This window comes from Mytilus trossulus, chromosome 2 (genome assembly GCF_036588685.1).
Source record: "Mytilus trossulus isolate FHL-02 chromosome 2, PNRI_Mtr1.1.1.hap1, whole genome shotgun sequence".
Taxonomy (NCBI): Eukaryota; Metazoa; Mollusca; class Bivalvia; order Mytilida; family Mytilidae; genus Mytilus; species Mytilus trossulus.
This window is the reverse complement of record NC_086374.1, coordinates 57,529,985-57,553,719: the sequence shown is the minus strand read 5'-3', so window position 1 is coordinate 57,553,719 and position 23,735 is coordinate 57,529,985.

Sequence of the window (23,735 nt, the reverse complement as noted above, 5' to 3'; positions counted from 1 at the left end):
TTACAAAATGATAGAAATTATTATAAATTAAGGAATGTATCTCCCTCGTACAAAGCTCTGATTTCTTTCACGGATTTGGCTATACTTTTTGGACCTTTTGGAATGTAGCTCTTCATCTTTTATATAAGCTTTGGATTTCAAATATTTTGGCCACGAGCATCACTGAAGAGACATGTTTTGTCGAAATGCGCATCTGGTGCAAGAAAACTAATACCGTTAATTTTCTTTACTACCACTGTGTCGATGCCTCTGCTGGTGGACTATTAGTCCCCGAGGGTATCACCAGCCCAGGAGCCAGTACCGATTTTTTGTGTTATTAAAATTTGCTGTTACAAAATGATAGAAATTATTATAAATTAAGGAATGTATCTCCCTCGTGCAAAGCTCTGATTTCTTTCACGGATTTGGCTATACTTTTTGGACCTTTTGAATTATAGCTCTTCATCTTTTATATAAGCTTTAGATTTCAAATATTTTGGCCACGAGCATCACTGAAGAGACATGTATTGTCGAAATGCGCATCTGGTGCAAGAAAATTAGTACCGTTAATTTTATTTATTACCACTGGGTCGATGCCTCTGCTGGTGGACTATTAGTCCCCGAGGGTATCACCAGCCCAGTAGCCAGTACTTCGGTACTGGCATGAAAATACGGATTTTTTGTGTTATTAAAATTTGCTGTTACAAAATGATAGAAATTATTATAAATTAAGGAATGTATCTCCCTCGTGCAAAGCTTTGATTTCTTTCACGGATTTGGCTATACTTTTTGGACCTTTTGGATTATAGCTATTCATCTTTTATATAAGCTTTGGATTCAAATATTTTGGCCACGAGCATCACTGAAGAGACATGTATTGTCGAAATGCGCATCTGGTGCAAGAAAATTAGTACCGTTAATTTTATTTACTACCACTGGGTCGATGCCTCTGCTGGTGGAGTATTAGTCCCCGAGGGTATCACCAGCCCAGTAGCCAGTACTTCGGTACTGGCATGAAAATACGGATTTTTTGTGTTATTAAAATTTGCTGTTACAAAATGATAGAAATTATTATAAATTAAGGAATGTATCTCCCTCGTGCAAAGCTCTGATTTCTTTCACGGATTTGGCTATACTTTTTGGACCTTTTGGATTATAGCTCTTCATCTTTTATATAAGCTTTGGATTTCAAATATTTTGGCCACGAGCATCACTGAAGAGACATGTATTGTCGAAATGCGCATCTGGTGCAAGAAAATTAGTACCGTTAATTTTATTTACTACCACTGGGTCGATGCCTCTGCTGGTGGACTATTGGTTCCCGAGGGTATCACCAGCCCAGTAGCCAGTACTTCGGTACTGGCATGAAAATACGGATTTTTTGTGTTATTAAAATTTGCTGTTACAAAATGATAGAAATTATTATAAATTAAGGAATGTATCTCCCTCGTGCAAAGCTTTGATTTCTTTCACGGATTTGGCTATACTTTTTGGACCTTTTGGATTATAGCTATTCATCTTTTATATAAGCTTTGGATTCAAATATTTTGGCCACGAGCATCACTGAAGAGACATGTATTGTCGAAATGCGCATCTGGTGCAAGAAAATTAGTACCGTTAATTTTATTTACTACCACTGGGTCGATGCCTCTGCTGGTGGAGTATTAGTCCCCGAGGGTATCACCAGCCCAGTAGCCAGTACTTCGGTACTGGCATGAAAATACGGATTTTTTGTGTTATTAAAATTTGCTGTTACAAAATGATAGAAATTATTATAAATTAAGGAATGTATCTCCCTCGTGCAAAGCTCTGATTTCTTTCACGGATTTGGCTATACTTTTTGGACCTTTTGGATTATAGCTCTTCATCTTTTATATAAGCTTTGGATTTCAAATATTTTGGCCACGAGCATCACTGAAGAGACATGTATTGTCGAAATGCGCATCTGGTGCAAGAAAATTAGTACCGTTAATTTTATTTACTACCACTGGGTCGATGCCTCTGCTGGTGGACTATTGGTTCCCGAGGGTATCACCAGCCCAGTAGCCAGTACTTCGGTACTGGCATGAAAATACGGATTTTTTTGTGTTATTAAAATTTGCTGTTACAAAATGATAGAAATTATTATAAATTAAGAAATGTATCTCCCTCGTGCAAAGCTCTGATTTCTTTCACGGATTTGGCTATACTTTTTGGACCTTTTGGATTATAGCTCTTCATCTTTTATATAAGCTTTGGATTTCAAATATTTTGGCCACGAGCATCACTGAAGAGACATGTATTGTCGAAATGCGCATCTGGTGCAAGAAAATTAGTACCGTTAATTTTATTTATTACCACTGTGTCGATGCCTATGCTGGTGGACTATTAGTCCCCGAGGGTATCACCAGCCCAGTAGCCAGTACTTCCGTACTGGCATGAAAATACGGATTTTTTTGTGTTATTAAAATTTGCTGTTACAAAATGATAGAAATTATTATAAATTAAGGAATGTATCTCCCTCGTGCAAAGCTTTGATTTCTTTCACGGATTTGGCTATACTTTTTGGACCTTTTTGATTATAGCTATTCATCTTTTATATAAGCTTTGGATTTCAAATATTTTGGCCACGAGCATCACTGAAGAGACATGTATTGTCGAAATGCGCATCTGGTGCAAGAAAATTAGTACCGTTAATTTTATTTACTACCACTGGGTCGATGCCTCTGCTGGTGGAGTATTAGTCCCCGAGGGTATCACCAGCCCAGTAGCCAGTACTTCGGTACTGGCATGAAAATACGGATTTTTTGTGTTATTAAAATTTGCTGTTACAAAATGATATAAATTATTATAAATTAAGGAATGTATCTCCCTCGTGCAAAGCTCTGATTTCTTTCACGGATTTGGCTATACTTTTTGGATCTTTTGTATTATAGCTCTTCATCTTTTATATAAGCTTTGGATTTCAAATATTTTGGCCACGAGCATCACTGAAGAGACATGTATTGTCGAAATGCGCATCTGGTGCAAGAAAATTAGTACCGTTAATTTTATTTACTACCACTGGGTCGATGCCTCTGCTGGTGGACTATTGGTCCCCGAGGGTTTCACCAGCCCAGTAGCCAGTACTTCGGTACTGGCATGAAAATACGGATTTTTTGTGTTATTAAAATTTGCTGTTACAAAATGATAGAAATTATTATAAATTAAGGAATGTATCTCCCTCGTGCAAAGCTCTGATTTCTTTCACGGATTTGGCTATACTTTTTGGACCTTTTGGATTATAGCTCTTCATCTTTTATATAAGCTTTGGATTTCAAATATTTTGGCCACGAGCATCACTGAAGAGACATGTATTGTCGAAATGCGCATCTGGTGCAAGAAAATTAGTACCGTTAATTTTATTTATTACCACTGTGTCGATGCCTATGCTGGTGGACTATTAGTCCCCGAGGGTATCACCAGCCCAGTAGCCAGTACTTCCGTACTGGCATGAAAATACGGATTTTTTGTGTTATTAAAATTTGCTGTTACAAAATGATAGAAATTATTATAAATTAAGGAATGTATCTCCCTCGTGCAAAGCTTTGATTTCTTTCACGGATTTGGCTATACTTTTTGGACCTTTTTGATTACAGCTATTCATCTTTTATATAAGCTTTGGATTTCAAATATTTTGGCCACGAGCATCACTGAAGAGACATGTATTGTCGAAATGCGCATCTGGTGCAAGAAAATTAGTACCGTTAATTTTATTTACTACCACTGGGTCGATGCCTCTGCTGGTGGAGTATTAGTCCCCGAGGGTATCACCAGCCCAGTAGCCAGTACTTCGGTACTGGCATGAAAATACGGATTTTTTGTGTTATTAAAATTTGCTGTTACAAAATGATAGAAATTATTATAAATTAAGGAATGTATCTCCCTCGTGCAAAGCTCTGATTTCTTTCACGGATTTGGCTATACTTTTTGGATCTTTTGTATTATAGCTCTTCATCTTTTATATAAGCTTTGGATTTCAAATATTTTGGCCACGAGCATCACTGGAGAGACATGTATTGTCGAAATGCGCATCTGGTGCAAGAAAATTAGTACCGTTAATTTTATTTACTACCACTGGGTCGATGCCTCTGCTGGTGGACTATTGGTCCCCGAGGGTTTCACCAGCCCAGTAGCCAGTACTTCGGTACTGGCATGAAAATACGGATTTTTTGTGTTATTAAAATTTGCTGTTACAAAATGATAGAAATTATTATAAATTAAGGAATGTATCTCCCTCGTGCAAAGCTCTGATTTCTTTCACGGATTTGGCTATACTTTTTGGACCATTTGGATTATAGGTCTTCATCTTTTATATAAGCTTTGGATTTCAAATATTTTGGCCACGAGCATCACTGAAGAGACATGTATTGTCGAAATGCGCATCTGGTGCAAGAAAATTAGTACCGTTAATTTTATTTACTACCACTGGGTCGATGCCTCTGCTGGTGGACTATTAGTCCCCGAGGGTATCACCAGCCCAGTAGCCAGTACTTCGGTACTGGCATGAAAATACGGATTTTTTGTGTTATTAAAATTTGCTGTTACAAAATGATAGAAATTATTATAAATTAAGGAATGTATCTCCCTCGTGCAAAGCTTTGATTTCTTTCACGGATTTGGCTATACTTTTTGGAACTTTTGGATTATAGCTCTTCATCTTTTATATAAGCTTTGGATTTCAAATATTTTGGCCACGAGCATCACTGAAGAGACATGTATTGTCGAAATGCGCATCTGGTGCAAGAAAATTAGTACCGTTAATTTTATTTACTACCACTGGGTCGATGACTCTGCTGGTGGACTATTATTCCCCGAGGGTTTCACCAGCCCAGTAGCCAGTACTTCGGTACTGGCATGAAAATACGGATTTTTTGTGTTATTAAAATTTGCTGTTACAAAATGATAGAAATTATTATAAATTAAGGAATGTATCTCCCTCGTGCAAAGCTCTGATTTCTTTCACGGATTTGGCTATACTTTTTGGACCTTTTGGATTATAACTATTCATCTTTTATATAAGCTTTGGATTTCAAATATTTTGGCCACGAGCATCACTGAAGAGACATGTATTGTCGAAATGCGCATCTGGTGCAAGAAAATTAGTACCGTTAATTTTATTTACTACCACTGGGTCGATGCCTCTGCTGGTTGACTATTAGTCCCCGAGGGTATCACCAGCCCAGTAGCCAGTACTTCGGTACTGGCATGAAAATACGGATTTTTTGTGTTATTAAAATTTGCTGTTACAAAATGATAGAAATTATTATAAATTAAGGAATGTATCTCCCTCGTGCAAAGCTCTGATTTCTTTCACGGATTTGGCTATACTTTTTGGACCTTTTGGATTATAGCTCTTCATCTTTTATATAAGCTTTGGATTTCAAATATTTTGGCCACGAGCATCACTGAAGAGACATGTATTGTCGAAATGCGCATCTGGTGCAAGAAAATTAATACCGTTAATTTTATTTACTACCACTGGGTCGATGCCTCTGCTGGTTGACTTTTAGTCCCCGAGGGTATCACCAGCCCAGTAGCCAGTACTTCGGTACTGGCCTGAAATACGGATTTTTTGTGTTATTAAAATTTGCTGTTACAAAATGATAGAAATTATTATAAATTAAGGAATGTATCTCCCTCGTGCAAAGCTCTGATTTCTTTCACGGATTTGGCTATACTTTTTGGACCTTTTGGATTATAGGTCTTCATCTTTTATATAAGCTTTGGATTTCAAATATTTTGGCCACGAGCATCACTGAAGAGACATGTATTGTCGAAATGCGCATCTGGTGCAAGAAAATTAGTACCGTTAATTTTATTTACTACCACTGGGTCGATGCCTCTGCTGGTGGACTATTAGTCCCCGAGGGTATCACCAGCCCAGTAGCCAGTACTTCGGTACTGGCATGAAAATACGGATTTTTTGTGTTATTAAAATTTGCTGTTACAAAATGATAGAAATTATTATAAATTAAGGAATGTATCTCCCTCGTGCAAAGCTTTGATTTCTTTCACGGATTTGGCTATACTTTTTGGAACTTTTGGATTATAGCTCTTCATCTTTTATATAAGCTTTGGATTTCAAATATTTTGGCCACGAGCATCACTGAAGAGACATGTATTGTCGAAATGCGCATCTGGTGCAAGAAAATTAGTACCGTTAATTTTATTTACTACCACTGGGTCGATGACTCTGCTGGTGGACTATTATTCCCCGAGGGTTTCACCAGCCCAGTAGCCAGTACTTCGGTACTGGCATGAAAATACGGATTTTTTGTGTTATTAAAATTTGCTGTTACAAAATGATAGAAATTATTATAAATTAAGGAATGTATCTCCCTCGTGCAAAGCTCTGATTTCTTTCACGGATTTGGCTATACTTTTTGGACCTTTTGGATTATAACTATTCATCTTTTATATAAGCTTTGGATTTCAAATATTTTGGCCACGAGCATCACTGAAGAGACATGTATTGTCGAAATGCGCATCTGGTGCAAGAAAATTAGTACCGTTAATTTTATTTACTACCACTGGGTCGATGCCTCTGCTGGTTGACTATTAGTCCCCGAGGGTATCACCAGCCCAGTAGCCAGTACTTCGGTACTGGCATGAAAATACGGATTTTTTGTGTTATTAAAATTTGCTGTTACAAAATGATAGAAATTATTATAAATTAAGGAATGTATCTCCCTCGTGCAAAGCTCTGATTTCTTTCACGGATTTGGCTATACTTTTTGGACCTTTTGGATTATAGCTCTTCATCTTTTATATAAGCTTTGGATTTCAAATATTTTGGCCACGAGCATCACTGAAGAGACATGTATTGTCGAAATGCGCATCTGGTGCAAGAAAATTAGTACCGTTAATTTTATTTACTACCACTGGGTCGATGACTCTGCTGGTGGACTATTATTCCCCGAGGGTTTCACCAGCCCAGTAGCCAGTACTTCGGTACTGGCATGAAAATACGGATTTTATGGTTATTAAAATTTGCTGTTACAAAATGATAGAAATTATTATAAATTAAGGAATGTATCTCCCTCGTGCAAAGCTCTGATTTCTTTCACGGATTTGGCTATACTTTTTGGACCTTTTGGATTATAGCTCTTCATCTTTTATATAAGCTTTGGATTCAAATATTTTGGCCACGAGCATCACTGAAGAGACATGTATTGTCGAAATGCGCATCTGGTGCAAGAAAATTAGTACCGTTAATTTTATTTACTACCACTGGGTCGATGCCTCTGCTGCTGGACTATTAGTCCCCGAGGTTATCACCAGCCCAGTAGCCAGTATTTCGGTACTGGCATGAAAATACGGATTTTTTGTGTTATTAAAATTTGCTGTTACAAAATGATAGAAATTATTATAAATTAAGGAATGTATCTCCCTCGTGCAAAGCTCTGATTTCTTTCACGGATTTGGCTATACTTTTTGGACCTTTTGGATTATAGCTCTTCATCTTTTATATAAGCTTTGGATTTCAAATATTTTGGCCACGAGCATCACTGAAGAGACATGTAATGTCGAAATGCGCATCTGGTGCAAGAAAATTAGTACCGTTAATTTTATTTACTACCACTGGGTCGATGCCTCTGCTGGTGGACTATTAGTCCCCGAGGGTATCACCAGCCCAGTAGCCAGTACTTCGGTACTGGCATGAAAATATGGATTTTTTTCTGTTATTAAAATTTGCTGTTACAAAATGATAGAAATTATTATAAATTAAGGAATGTATCTCCCTCGTGCAAAGCTCTGAATTCTTTCACGGATTTGGCTATACTTTTTGAACCTTTTGGATTATAGCTCTTCATCTTTTATATAAGCTTTGAATTTCAAATATTTTGGCCACGAGCATCACTGAAGAGACATGTATTGTCGAAATGCGCATCTGGTGCAAGAAAATTAGTACCGTTAATTTTATTTACTACCACTGGGTCGATGCCTCTGCTGGAGGACTATTAGTCCCCGAGGGTATCACCAACCCAGTAGCCAGTACTTCGGTACTGGCATGAAAATACGGATTTTTTGTGTTATTAAAATTTGCTGTTACAAAATGATAGAAATTATTATAAATTAAGGAATGTATCTCCCTCGTGCAAAGCTCTGATTTCTTTCACGGATTTGGTTATACTTTTTGGACCTTTTGGATTATAGCTCTTCATCTTTTATATAAGCTTTGGATTTCAAATATTTTGGCCACGAGCATCACTGAAGAGACATGTATTGTCGAAATGCGCATCTGGTGCAAGAAAATTAGTACCGTTAATTTTATTTACTACCACGTGCACTGGGTCGATGCCTCTGCTGGTGGACTTTTAGTCCCCGAGGGTATCACCAGCCCAGTAGCCAGTACTTCGGTACTGGCATGAAAATACGGATTTTTTGTGTTATTAAAATTTGCTGTTACAAAATGATAGAAATTATTATAAATTAAGGAATGTATCTCCCTCGTGCAAAGCTCTGATTTCTTTCACGGATTTGGCTATACTTTTTGGACCTTTTGGATTATAGCTCTTCATCTTTTATATAAGCTTTGGATTTCAAATATTTTGGCCACGAGCATCACTGAAGAGACATGTATTGTCGAAATGCGCATCTGGTGCAAGAAAATTAGTACCGTTAATTTTATTTACTACCACTGGGTCGATGCCTCTGCTGGTGGACTATTAGTCCTCGAGGGTATCACCAGCCCAGTAGCCAGTACTTCTGTACTGGCATGAAATTACTATTAAAATTTGCTGTTACAAAATGATAGAAATTATTATAAATTAAGGAATGTATCTCCCTCGTGCAAAGCTCCGATTTCTTTCACGGATTTGGCTATACTTTTTGGACCTTTTGGATTATAGCTCTTCATCTTTTATATAAGCTTTGGATTTCAAATATTTTGGCCACGAGCATCACTGAAGAGACATGTATTGTCGAAATGCGCATCTGGTGCAAGAAAACTAGTACCGTTAATTTTATTTACTACCACTGGGTCGATGCCTCTGCTGGTGGACTATTAGTCCCCGAGGGTATCACCAGCCCAGGAGCCAGTACCGATTTTTTGTGTTATTAAAATTTGCTGTTACAAAATGATAGAAATTATTATAAATTAAGGAATGTATCTCCCTCGTGCAAAGCTCTGATTTCTTTCACGGATTTGGCTATACTTTTTGGACCTTTTGGATTATAGCTCTTCATCTTTTATATAAGCTTTGGATTTCAAATATTTTGGCCACGAGCATCACTGAAGAGACATGTATTGTCGAAATGCGCATCTGGTGCAAGAAAATTAGTACCGTTAATTTTATTTACTACCACTGGGTCGATGCCTCTGCTGGTGGACTATTAGTCCCCGAGGGTATCACCAGCCCAGTAGCCAGTACTTCGGTACTGGCATGAAAATACGGATTTTTTGTGTTATTAAAATTTGCTGTTACAAAATGATAGAAATTATTATAAATTAAGGAATGTATCTCCCTCGTGCAAAGCTCTGATTTCTTTCACGGATTTGGCTATACTTTTTGGACCTTTTGGATTGTAGCTCTTCATCTTTTATATAAGCTTTGGATTTCAAATATTTTGGCCACGAGCATCACTGAAGAGACATGTATTGTCGAAATGCGCATCTGGTGCAAGAAAATTAGTACCGTTAATTTTATTTACTACCACGTGCACTGGGTCGATGCCTCTGCTGGTGGACTTTTAGTCCCCGAGGGTATCACCAGCCCAGTAGCCAGTACTTCGGTACTGGCATGAAAATACGGATTTTTTGTGTTATTAAAATTTGCTGTTACAAAATGATAGAAATTATTATAAATTAAGGAATGTATCTCCCTCGTGCAAAGCTCTGATTTCTTTCACGGATTTGGCTATACTTTTTGGACCTTTTGGATTATAGCTCTTCATCTTTTATATAAGCTTTGGATTTCAAATATTTTGGCCACGAGCATCACTGAAGAGACATGTATTGTCGAAATGCGCATCTGGTGCAAGAAAACTAGTACCGTTAATTTTATTTACTACCACTGGGTCGATGCCTCTGCTGGTGGACTATTAGTCCCCGAGGGTATCACCAGCCCAGGAGCCAGTACCGATTTTTTGTGTTATTAAAATTTGCTGTTACAAAATGATAGAAATTATTATAAATTAAGGAATGTATCTCCCTCGTGCAAAGCTCTGATTTCTTTCACGGATTTGGCTATACTTTTTGGACCTTTTGGATTATAGCTCTTCATCTTTTATATAAGCTTTTGATTTCAAATATTTTGGCCACGAGCATCACTGAAGAGACATGTATTGTCGAAATGCGCATCTGGTGCAAGAAAATTAGTACCGTTAATTTTATTTACTACCACTGGGTCGATGCCTCTGCTGGTGGACTATTGGTCCCCGAGGGTATCACCAGCCCAGTAGCCAGTACTTCGGTACTGGCATGAAAATACGGATTTTTTGTGTTATTAAAATTTGCTGTTACAAAATGATAGAAATTATTATAAATTAAGGAATGTATCTCCCTCGTGCAAAGCTCTGATTTCTTTCACGGATTTGGCTATACTTTTTGGACCTTTTGGATTATAGCTCTTCATCTTTTATATAAGCTTTGGATTTCAAATATTTTGGCCACGAGCATCACTGAAGAGACATGTATTGTCGAAATGCGCATCTGGTGCAAGAAAATTAGTACCGTTAATTTCATTTACTACCACTGGGTCGATGCCTCTGCTGGTGGAGTATTAGTCCCCGAGGGTATCACCAGCCCAGTAGCCAGTACTTCGGTACTGGCATGAAAATACGGATTTTTTGTGTTATTAAAATTTGCTGTTACAAAATGATAGAAATTATTATAAATTAAGGAATGTATCTCCCTCGTGCAAAGCTCTGATTTCTTTCACGGATTTGGCTATACTTTTTGGACCTTTTGGATTATAGCTCTTCATCTTTTATATAAGCTTTGGATTTCAAATATTTTGGCCACGAGCATCACTGAAGAGACATGTATTGTCGAAATGCGCATCTGGTGCAAGAAAACTAGTACCGTTAATTTTATTTACTACCACTGGGTCGATGCCTCTGCTGGTGGACTATTAGTCCCCGAGGGTATCACCAGCCCAGGAGCCAGTACCGATTTTTTGTGTTATTAAAATTTGCTGTTACAAAATGATAGAAATTATTATAAATTAAGGAATGTATCTCCCTCGTGCAAAGCTCTGATTTCTTTCACGGATTTGGCTATACTTTTTGGACCTTTTGGATTATAGCTCTTCATCTTTTATATAAGCTTTGGATTTCAAATATTTTGGCCACGAGCATCACTGAAGAGACATGTATTGTCGAAATGCGCATCTGGTGCAAGAAAATTAGTACCGTTAATTTTATTTACTACCACTGGGTCGATGCCTCTGCTGGTGGACTATTAGTCCCCGAGGGTATCACCAGCCCAGTAGCCAGTACTTCGGTACTGGCATGAAAATACGGATTTTTTGTGTTATTAAAATTTGCTGTTACAAAATGATAGAAATTATTATAAATTAAGGAATGTATCTCCCTCGTGCAAAGCTCTGATTTCTTTCACGGATTTGGCTATACTTTTTGGACCTTTTGGATTATAGCTCTTCATCTTTTATATAAGCTTTGGATTTCAAATATTTTGGCCACGAGCATCACTGAAGAGACATGTATTGTCGAAATGCGCATCTGGTGCAAGAAAATTAGTACCGTTAATTTTATTTACTACCACGTGCACTGGGTCGATGCCTCTGCTGGTGGACTTTTAGTCCCCGAGGGTATCACCAGCCCAGTAGCCAGTACTTCGGTACTGGCATGAAAATACGGATTTTTTGTGTTATTAAAATTTGCTGTTACAAAATGATAGAAATTATTATAAATTAAGGAATGTATCTCCCTCGTGCAAAGCTCTGATTTCTTTCACGGATTTGGCTATACTTTTTGGACCTTTTGGATTATAGCTCTTCATCTTTTATATAAGCTTTGGATTTCAAATATTTTGGCCACGAGCATCACTGAAGAGACATGTATTGTCGAAATGCGCATCTGGTGCAAGAAAATTAGTACCGTTAATTTTATTTACTACCACTGGGTCGATGCCTCTGCTGGTGGACTATTAGTCCCCGAGGGTATCACCAGCCCAGTAGCCAGTACTTCGGTACTGGCATGAAAATACGGATTTTTTGTGTTATTAAAATTTGCTGTTACAAAATGATAGAAATTATTATAAATTAAGGAATGTATCTCCCTCGTGCAAAGCTCTGATTTCTTTCACGGATTTGGCTATACTTTTTGGACCTTTTGGATTATAGCTCTTCATCTTTTATATAAGCTTTGGATTTCAAATATTTTGGCCACGAGCATCACTGAAGAGACATGTATTGTCGAAATGCGCATCTGGTGCAAGAAAATTAGTACCGTTAATTTCATTTACTACCACTGGGTCGATGCCTCTGCTGGTGGAGTATTAGTCCCCGAGGGTATCACCAGCCCAGTAGCCAGTACTTCGGTACTGGCATGAAAATACGGATTTTTTGTGTTATTAAAATTTGCTGTTACAAAATGATATAAATTATTATAAATTAAGGAATGTATCTCCCTCGTGCAAAGCTCTGATTTCTTTCACGGATTTGGCTATACTTTTTGGACCTTTTGGATTATAGCTCTTCATCTTTTATATAAGCTTTGGATTTCAAATATTATGGCCACGAGCATCACTGAAGAGACATGTATTGTCGAAATGCGCATCTGGTGCAAGAAAACTAGTACCGTTAATTTTATTTACTACCACTGGGTCGATGCCTCTGCTGGTGGACTATTAGTCCCCGAGGGTATCACCAGCCCAGTAGCCAGTACTTCTGTACTGGCATGAAATTACTATTAAAATTTGCTGTTACAAAATGATAGAAATTATTATAAATTAAGGAATGTATCTCCCTCGTGCAAAGCTCTGATTTCTTTCACGGATTTGGCTATACTTTTTGGACCTTTTGGATTATAGCTCTTCATCTTTTATATAAGCTTTGGATTTCAAATATTTTGGCCACGAGCATCACTGAAGAGACATGTATTGTCGAAATGCGCATCTGGTGCAAGAAAACTAGAACCGTTAATTTTATTTACTACCACTGGGTCGATGCCTCTGCTGGTGGACTATTAGTCCCCGAGGGTATCACAAGCCCAGGAGCCAGTACCGATTTTTTGTGTTATTAAAATTTGCTGTTACAAAATGATAGAAATTATTATAAATTAAGGAATGTATCTCCCTCGTGCAAAGCTCTGATTTCTTTCACGGATTTGGCTATACTTTTTGGACCTTTTGGATTATAGCTCTTCATCTTTTATATAAGCTTTGGATTTCAAATATTTTGGCCACGAGCATCACTGAAGAGACATGTATTGTCGAAATGCGCATCTGGTGCATGAAAATTAGTACCGTTAATTTTATTTACTACCACTGGGTCGATGCCTCTGCTGGTGGACTATTAGTCCTCGAGGGTATCACCAGCCCAGTAGCCAGTACTTCTGTACTGGCATGAAATTACTATTAAAATTTGCTGTTACAAAATGATAGAAATTATTATAAATTAAGGAATGTATATCCCTCGTGCAAAGCTCTGATTTCTTTCACGGATTTGGCTATACTTTTTGGACCTTTTGGATTATAGCTCTTCATCTTTTATATAAGCTTTGGATTTCAAATATTTTGGCCACGAGCATCACTGAAGAGACATGTATTGTCGAAATGCGCATCTGGTGCAAGAAAACTAGTACCGTTAATTTTATTTACTACCACTGGGTCGAAGCCTCTGCTGGTGGACTATTAGTCCCCGAGGGTATCACCAGCCCAGGAGCCAGTACCGATTTTTTGTGTTATTAAAATTTGCTGTTACAAAATGATAGAAATTATTATAAATTAAGGAATGTATCTCCCTCGTGCAAAGCTCTGATTTCTTTCACGGATTTGGCTATACTTTTTGGACCTTTTGGATTATAGCTCTTCATCTTTTATATAAGCTTTGGATTTCAAATATTTTGGCCACGAGCATCACTGAAGAGACATGTATTGTCGAAATGCGCATCTGGTGCAAGAAAATTAGTACCGTTAATTTTATTTACTACCACTGGGTCGATGCCTCTGCTGGTGGACTATTAGTCCCCGAGGGTATCACCAGCCCAGTAGCCAGTACTTCGGTACTGGCATGAAAATACGGATTTTTTGTGTTATTAAAATTTGCTGTTACAAAATGATAGAAATTATTATAAATTAAGGAATGTATCTCCCTCGTGCAAAGCTCTGATTTCTTTCACGGATTTGGTTATACTTTTTGGACCTTTTGGATTGTAGCTCTTCATCTTTTATATAAGCTTTGGATTTCAAATATTTTGGCCACGAGCATCACTGAAGAGACATGTATTGTCGAAATGCGCATCTGGTGCAAGAAAATTAGTACCGTTAATTTTATTTACTACCACGTGCACTGGGTCGATGCCTCTGCTGGTGGACTTTTAGTCCCCGAGGGTATCACCAGCCCAGTAGCCAGTACTTCGGTTCTGGCATGAAAATACGGATTTTTTGTGTTATTAAAATTTGCTGTTACAAAATGATAGAAATTATTATAAATTAAGGAATGTATCTCCCTCGTGCAAAGCTCTGATTTCTTTCACGGATTTGGCTATACTTTTTGGACCTTTTGGATTATAGCTCTTCATCTTTTATATAAGCTTTGGATTTCAAATATTTTGGCCACGAGCATCACTGAAGAGACATGTATTGTCGAAATGCGCATCTGGTGCAAGAAAATTAGTACCGTTAATTTTATTTACTACCACTGGGTCGATGCCTCTGCTGGTGGACTATTAGTCCCCGAGGGTATCACCAGCCCAGTAGCCAGTACTTCGGTACTGGCATGAAAATACGGATTTTTTGTGTTATTAAAATTTGCTGTTACAAAATGATAGAAATTATTATAAATTAAGGAATGTATCTCCCTCGTGCAAAGCTCTGATTTCTTTCACGGATTTGGTTATACTTTTTGGACCTTTTGGATTATAGCTCTTCATCTTTTATATAAGCTTTGGATTTCAAATATTTTGGCCACGAGCATCACTGAAGAGACATGTATTGTCGAAATGCGCATCTGGTGCAAGAAAATTAGTACCGTTAATTTTATTTACTACCACGTGCACTGGGTCGATGCCTCTGCTGGTGGACTTTTAGTCCCCGAGGGTATCACCAGCCCAGTAGCCAGTACTTCGGTACTGGCATGAAAATACGGATTTTTTGTGTTATTAAAATTTGCTGTTACAAAATGATAGAAATTATTATAAATTAAGGAATGTATCTCCCTCGTGCAAAGCTCTGATTTCTTTCACGGATTTGGCTATACTTTTTGGACCTTTTGGATTATAGCTCTTCATCTTTTATATAAGCTTTGGATTTTAAATATTTTGGCCACGAGCATCACTGAAGAGACATGTATTGTCGAAATGGGCATCTGGTGCAAGAAAATTAGTACCGTTAATTTTATTTACTACCACTGGGTCGATGCCTCTGCTTGTGGACTATTAGTCCTCGAGGGTATCACCAGCCCATTAGCCAGTACTTCTGTACTGGCATGAAATTACTATTAAAATTTGCTGTTACAAAATGATAGAAATTATTATAAATTAAGGAATGTATCTCCCTCGTGCAAAGCTCTGATTTCTTTCACGGATTTGGCTATACTTTTTGGACCTTTTGGATTATAGCTCTTCATCTTTTATATAAGCTTTGGATTTCAAATATTTTGTCCACGAGCATCACTGAAGAGACATGTATTGTCGAAATGCGCATCTGGTGCAAGAAAACTAGTACTGTTAATTTTATTTACTACCACTGGGTCGATGCCTCTGCTGGTGGACTATTAGTCCCCGAGGGTATCACCAGCCCAGGAGCCAGTACTGATTTTTTGTGTTATTAAAATTTGCTGTTACAAAATGATAGAAATTATTATAAATTAAGGAATGTATCTCCCTCGTGCAAAGCTCTGATTTCTTTCACGGATTTGGCTATACTTTTTGGACCTTTTGGATTATAGCTCTTCATCTTTTATATAAGCTTTGGATTTCAAATATTTTGGCCACGAGCATCACTGAAGAGACATGTATTGTCGAAATGCGCATCTGGTGCAAGAAAATTAGTACCGTTAATTTTATTTACTACCACTGGGTCGATGCCTCTGCTGGTGGACTATTGGTCCCCGAGGGTATCACCAGCCCAGTAGCCAGTACTTCGGAACTGGCATGAAAATACGGATTTTTTGTGTTATTAAAATTTGCTGTTACAAAATGATAGAAATTATTATAAATTAAGGAATGTATCTCCCTCGTGCAAAGCTCTGATTTCTTTCACGGATTTGGCTATACTTTTTGGACCCTTTGGATTATAGCTCTTCATCTTTTATATAAGCTTTGGATTTCAAATATTTTGGCCACGAGCATCACTGAAGAGACATGTATTGTCGAAATGCGCATCTGGTGCAAGAAAATTAGTACCGTTAATTTTATTTACTACCACTGGGTCGATGTCTCTGCTGGTGGACTATTAGTCCCCGAGGGTATCACCAGCCCAGTAGCCAGTACTTCGGTACTGGCATGAAAATACGGATTTTTTGTGTTATTAAAATTTGCTGTAACAAAATGATAGAAATTATTATAAATTAAGGAATGTATCTCCCTCGTGCAAAGCTTTGATTTCTTTCACGGATTTGGCTATACTTTTTGGAACTTTTGGATTATGGCTCTTCATCTTTTATATAAGCTTTGGATTTCAAATATTTTGGCCACGAGCATCACTGAAGAGACATGTATTGTCGAAATGCGCATCTGGTGCAAGAAAATTAGTACCGTTAATTTTATTTACTACCACTGGGTCGATGACTCTGCTGGTGGACTATTATTCCCCGAGGGTTTCACCAGCCCAGTAGCCAGTACTTCGGTACTGGCATGAAAATACGGATTTTTTGTGTTATTAAAATTTGCTGTTACAAAATGATAGAAATTATTATAAATTAAGGAATTTATCTCCCTCGTGCAAAGCTCTGATTTCTTTCACGGATTTGGCTATACTTTTTGGACCTTTTGGATTATAACTATTCATCTTTTATATAAGCTTTGGATTTCAAATATTTTGGCCACGAGCATCACTGAAGAGACATGTATTGTCGAAATGCGCATCTGGTGCAATAAAATTAGTATCGTTAATTTTATCTACTACCACTGGGTCGATGCCTCTGCTGGTGGACTATAAGTCCCCGAGGGTATCACCAGCCCAGTAGCCAGTACTTCGGTACTGGCATGAAAATACGGATTTTTTGTGTTATTAAAATTTGCTGTTACAAAATGATAGAAATTATTATAAATTAAGGAATGTATCTCCCTCGTGCAAAGCTCTGATTTCTTTCACGGATTTGGCTATACTTTTTGGACCTTTTGGATTGTAGCTCTTCATCTTTTATATAAGCTTTGGATTCAAATATTTTGGCCACGAGCATCACTGAAGAGACATGTATTGTCGAAATGCACATCTGGTGCAAGAAAATTAGTACCGTTAATTTTATTTACTACCACTGGGTCGATGCCTCTCCTGGTGGACTATTAGTCCCCGAGGGTATCACCAGCCCAGTAGCCAGTACTTCGGTACTGGCATGAAAATACGGATTTTTTGTATTATTAATATTTGCTGTTACAAAATGATAGAAATTATTATATATTAAGGAATGTATCTCCCTCGTGCAAAGCTCTGATTTCTTTCACGGATTTGGCTATACTTTTTGGACCTTTTGGATTATAGCTCTTCATCTTTTATATAAGCTTTGGATTCCAAATATTTTGGCCACGAGCATCACTGAAGAGACATGTATTGTCGAAATGCGCATCTGGTGCAAGAAAATTAGTACCGTTAATTTTATTTACTACCACTGGGTCGATGACTCTGCTGGTGGACTATTATTCCCCGAGGGTTTCACCAGCCCAGTAGCCAGTACTTCGGTACTGGCATGAAAATACGGATTTTTTTAATTATTAAAATTTGCTGTTACAAAATGATAGAAATTATTATAAATTAAGGAATGTATCTCCCTCGTGCAAAGCTATGATTTCTTTCACGGATTTGGCTATACTTTTTGGACCTTTTGGATTATAGCTCTTCATCTTTTATATAAGCTTTGGATTTCAAATATTTTGGCTACGAGCATCACTGAAGAGACATGTATTGTCGAAATGCGCATCTGGTGCAAGAAAATTAGTATCGTTAATTTTATTTACTACCATTGGGTCGATGCCTCTGCTGGTGGACTATTAGTCCCCGTGGGTATCACCAGCCCAGTAGCCAGTACTTCGGTACTGGCATGAAAATACGGATTTTTTGTGTTATTAAAATTTGCTGTTACAAAATGATAGAAATTATTATAGATTGAGGAATGTATCTCCCTCGTGCAAAGCTCTGATTTTTTTTCACGGATTTGGCTATACTTTTTGAACCTTTTGGATTATAGCTCTTCATCTTTTATATAAGCTTTGGATTTCAAATATTTTGGCCACGAGCATCACTGAAGAGACATGTATTGTCGAAATGCGCATCTGGTGCAAGAAAATTAGTACCGTTAATTTTATTTACTACCACTGGGTCGATGCCTCTGCTGGTGGACTATTAGTCCCCGAGGGTATCACCAGCCCAGTAGCCAGTACTTCGGTACTGGCATGAAAATACGGATTTTTTGTGTTATTAAAATTTGCTGTTACAAAATGATAGAAATTATTATAAATTAAAGAATGTATCTCCCTCGTGCAAAGCTCTGATTTCTTTCACGGATTTGGCTATACTTTTTGGACCTTTTGGATTATAGCTCTTCATCTTTTATATAAGCTTTGGATTTCAAATATTTTGGCCTCGAGCATCACTGAAGAGACATGTATTGTCGAAATGCACATCTGGTGCAAGAAAATTAGTACCGTTAATTTTATTTACTACCACTGGGTCGATGCCTCTGCTGGTGAACTATTAGTCCCCGAGGGTATCACCAGCCCAGTAGCCAGTACTTCGGTACTGGTATGAAAATACGGATTTTTTGTGTTATTAAAATTTGCTGTTACAAAATGATAGAAATTATTATAAATTAAGGAATGTATCTCCCTCGTGCATCTGGTGCAAGAACATTAGTACCGTTAATTTTATCAAGGACCTTCTGAAAAAAAGATCTTGTCAGCGAGTTTTTTGTGCCTACGTACTGTGTGAATCTCTTGTCGATGTCTGTACAACAGAATAAAAAATCCAGACTTATTCTAGACCTAAGACATGTCAATGCTTGTATTATTAATAGAAAGAATAAGTTTGAAGGTTCATTAGAGGGCCTTTTTGTGCCAAAAAGGGTACTTTCATGCTAAAATTTGATTTAACTAGCGGATATCATCACATTGGTATCCACCCTTAATGTTCATACTTGTTAAGGCTTTTCTTGGAAATTTAATGATAAGACAAGATTTTTCGTATTTTCAGTTTTGCTTTTCGGTCTTTGCAGCACTACTCATGTATTTACTAAAACATTAAGGCCCTTAGTCTCCCTTTGGAGGTCTCAGGATATAAAGATTATCATGTGAAACTTTTCACTGTATGTGGAACGATTTAAATAAAGCACAAAGCTCAACAATAGAGAGCTTAAAGCTGTAGAATTGTTATTAAAATCTATGTGTTCAAACCTCGAGAACAAATTTGTAAAAACTATATTCAGACAATCAGAATGTAATTAGAATTGTTCAAGTGTGCAGTATGAAGTCACCGCTTCAGTGTCTGACGTTCTCATGGAAAATATTTATCTTGTATTGTGGATTTTGTAGAATACAAATATCCTACGAACTTTTTTACCTCAGGTTCAGATAAATCTAGCATTTTTGCTACACATACTTTTCAAAGTAGTGTTTTAGTTTTACATTTTGACGCAAGTAGTATGTGAATATTTTTTCATGTTAATCAAAGCACTTATTTTGGTTTCGAGTTATGTATATTAACAAGAGAGGAGTGCATCCTATATTTTTGCCAAAATTAACAACGCACGTATATTGACACAAAATATAAAATATTTGTGGAGATACGTGCTCTCTATAAGAAAAGACTGCATTCTCTATTTGTTGCTAAACACTATAATTGCACATGTATTGACACGAAACATGAACTATTTGCGGAGAACTCTCCCTTTAAGAGAAAACTTCACTCTCTATTTTTGCCAAACACTAGTAATGCATGTATTTAAATACGAGATATGAAATATTTGTGGAGAACTGTGCTCCCTATATATAAGAGAGGACTTTCTAGATCTATTAATTTTGTTATAATGGAATGTTACAGGAGAACTGTACTCCTATTGAGTTTTGGACTTTTATATAGTTACAATTTATGCACGATTTCACATTCTTATTAATGATAAAATTGCTTGCTATGAGCTATCTTGTAAACACTTTGTTGTCCTTTTGTATCATTACGAATACATGTACATATTTATATCATGTTCCCTTACGGTTAACTTTCATATGCCCGTATCATTTATTATTCTGATATTTTTTTTACAGATTCTACAAGCTTGGTTCGCCACTGGAAAGACCTGGGAAAATACAAGTTTCATCCTTATTTGTCTGGATCTGTACACGCTCCTGCCATAGTTAAAAACATTAGAGCTACCGCAACGAACAAAAAATATGACTTATATTTTCAAAAATTCCGAAAATGATGTATTCTGAACTACTTTTTTACCAGCATCGGTGTCTTTGCATTGTTTTTAAGAGGACTTATACAACAAAAAGTTTCCGTTTCAGTATTGGAAGCCTAATTTTGTTCTATTAACTGGCAGCATAAGATTTCCCTCAATATTAATCCTTGTTTAGATGATTTTCTTACACTTATTCTGGAAGGCGGAAAACGGACGTTGGGCAAACCTTTGAACAAAAAGGAGCCTATAACAAAACATATGTTGTTAAAATTTGTCCGACACTATACGGTAGAAAAACATAATTTATAATTTTTGCGCACTTGTGTCTTGTGTCTTCCATGGTTTTCTGGGTTTTTTTTAGATATAATTAACTAGCAAATATTCAGATGTGTGATTTGGATTCTCAATTAATTGTTTTGGAAATTAAAATTCCGAAAAAAGCTAAAACAGATTTATACAGGAGAGTTAATTCAGTTAGTATTGCGAAAACAAGCAACGAGCTTTGTCCCGTTTTCTGGTTAAGAAAATATATTGCGTTAGCAGGTATTATAGAGAAGTCCGACGATTTTCTCTTTACCGTCATTAACTTTATGAAAATTTCTGGCGAGTACAAAGCTACCAATAAGTCTAAGCCCCTTTCTTCGGGAGATCCTACGGTCAGCACTTAGACATAGGTTTTGAGAGTTCTCTTTACGCCCTTCATAGCCTCAGAAGAGGCGGAGTTTCGGCAGCTGCTGATAACAAGGTTCCTTATCGCCTCCTTAAAGTTTATGGACGTTGGGCTACGGACAGAGCTAAGGACGGCTAAAGCAAGGAAAGCATTGAACAAAAGCTTTTGGTATCCTTAAATTTGGGTTTGCAATTTCCTCTTTTTCTTATAACCACCTTTGCTATGCGATCTTTGTAACGAACGCGCAATCTTATTTCTTGTTTCTTGTTTATTCAAGTAAGATCAAAAAATATTTATTTTAGTACGAATGTAATGAGGTAGAAAATAAATCTATTTCTCTGCGTTCCGTTATATCATTAAGGGGGTTTTTCCTTACTATATATATTTTCCCGGGTTAAGTGTTTGCACGGACGGTTTCGGTTGAGGGTATAGAAGGAATTTGTGTGGGTCTGTTTGATTAATGCGACGTTTGTTACAAAGTTAGAAAGGACGTGCTATAATATAGTCCAGTTTGCGTTAGCTTTCCCTCCCTCTCCCTCCATCTAGAAGTAGCTTTGTATATTTAGTGATTATGTTATTCATTGATACATATGTTTGATCTTTATTGTTTTTTGTTTGACTCGTTGAGTATTTTAAATTGATGCGATCTTTGTAACGAACTCACAACCTTATTTTTTGTTCATTGTTTATTTTTGGTTGATCAGAAAATATTCATTTTAGTACGAAAGTAATGAGGTACAAATAACTTACAAAAACAAAAGGCTGCTACGACTATTTTCCCACGATTCTTCCATGGTTCTAAAAAAAAGATTAACATGGATATCATAACATTATTCTTAGAATCAGAATGTGTACTTCTGAAGCAAAACATACAAATCTTTTCGGCCGAACAAAATTTTTATCCTGGTTTCTATGAGAATCTTATTTACTTTCAATAATATATATCGCGCTCTGCTAATTATATTATTGTCTTCACCTACAGTTGACAACGACTACGACATGTAAAATGTAAGTGGTCCTCTCAAAAGTACAAATGGTTGATTATGATTGTTATTCATCAGTAATTGAATTGAACGGTGAATAAAAAATGTTTGCTTATGATTAATAACACAACGATATTTTCTTGTTTTGGTTTATGATATAACAGATTATAATTATTTGATATAACAATTTATTAACAAAAAAGGGAAAATTGATAGGTCAAATAACTTATGCACGGATTGTTTATCCCCATCTCTATTTGACATTTGTTTGCTTATGAATATTTACACAACGATATTTTCTTGTTTTGGTTATAAACTACGGAAGCTTTTTAGGCCCATGCTAATTTACTTTTTACAATTTGATATTACAAATTATAAATTTGATGTAACAAATTATAAATTTGATATTACAAATTATAAATTTGATATTACAAATTATAAATTTGATATGACAAATTATAAATTTGATATGACAAATTATAAATTTAATATTATATAAATAACACATAGCTGAGAGGGTGATAGAGCAGACTGTTACCCCAAGAAAACATTGTCAACTGAATGTTCTGTTATTACTGTCGATTAAATTTAAAATTCAAAGTTATAAACTATGACATCTTGTACGTAACCATCGGTATTTAATAAAGCGCACACTTGATCAAACGTCTCCGTGAAGGATAATAGAGTATTTGCCATAGGATAGAGATAGAGGATATACAAATGTAGTGCTGAATTCAAGGATGTTAAATAAATCCTTTCATGTTCCTTTTGGAATATTTTAAGGAACATGCCAGGTTTTTTAAGAAGGAAAAGCATTTTTTTATCCTTGCACGTTCCTATGTTTCTTACAACACCAATATCTCAATAGAACTCTTCGGTTCGCCTTGACATGAATGATGATGTGAAATATAGATTTATCAAATAGACCCCCCTTTTCTCTTTTATATTTGTTTGTTCTACGGCACCAGGTCCCATGTGATAAATTGAGAAACAAGTCCACAAATGTGTTAAATAAAGGATAGGAGGTTTGGTTATAGAAACATTAAACCTCTAAATTGAGTTTTGAAAACGCATTTAATATTTGTCACTGGACGTCAGATGAACAATCGATTAATACACGAAATGCGCCATTTCGGGTTACGCAAATTTTGATTAATTATAATTATGATTAAATTACACCATTTGTAGAAAAATTCACAATTTGTTATATCAAATAAATAATTTGTTATATCAAATAAATAATTTGTTATATCAAATAAATAATTTGTTATATCAAATTAAGAGTTTGTTATATCAAATTGATAATTTGTTAAATCAAATTTATATTTTTGTTATATCAAAATT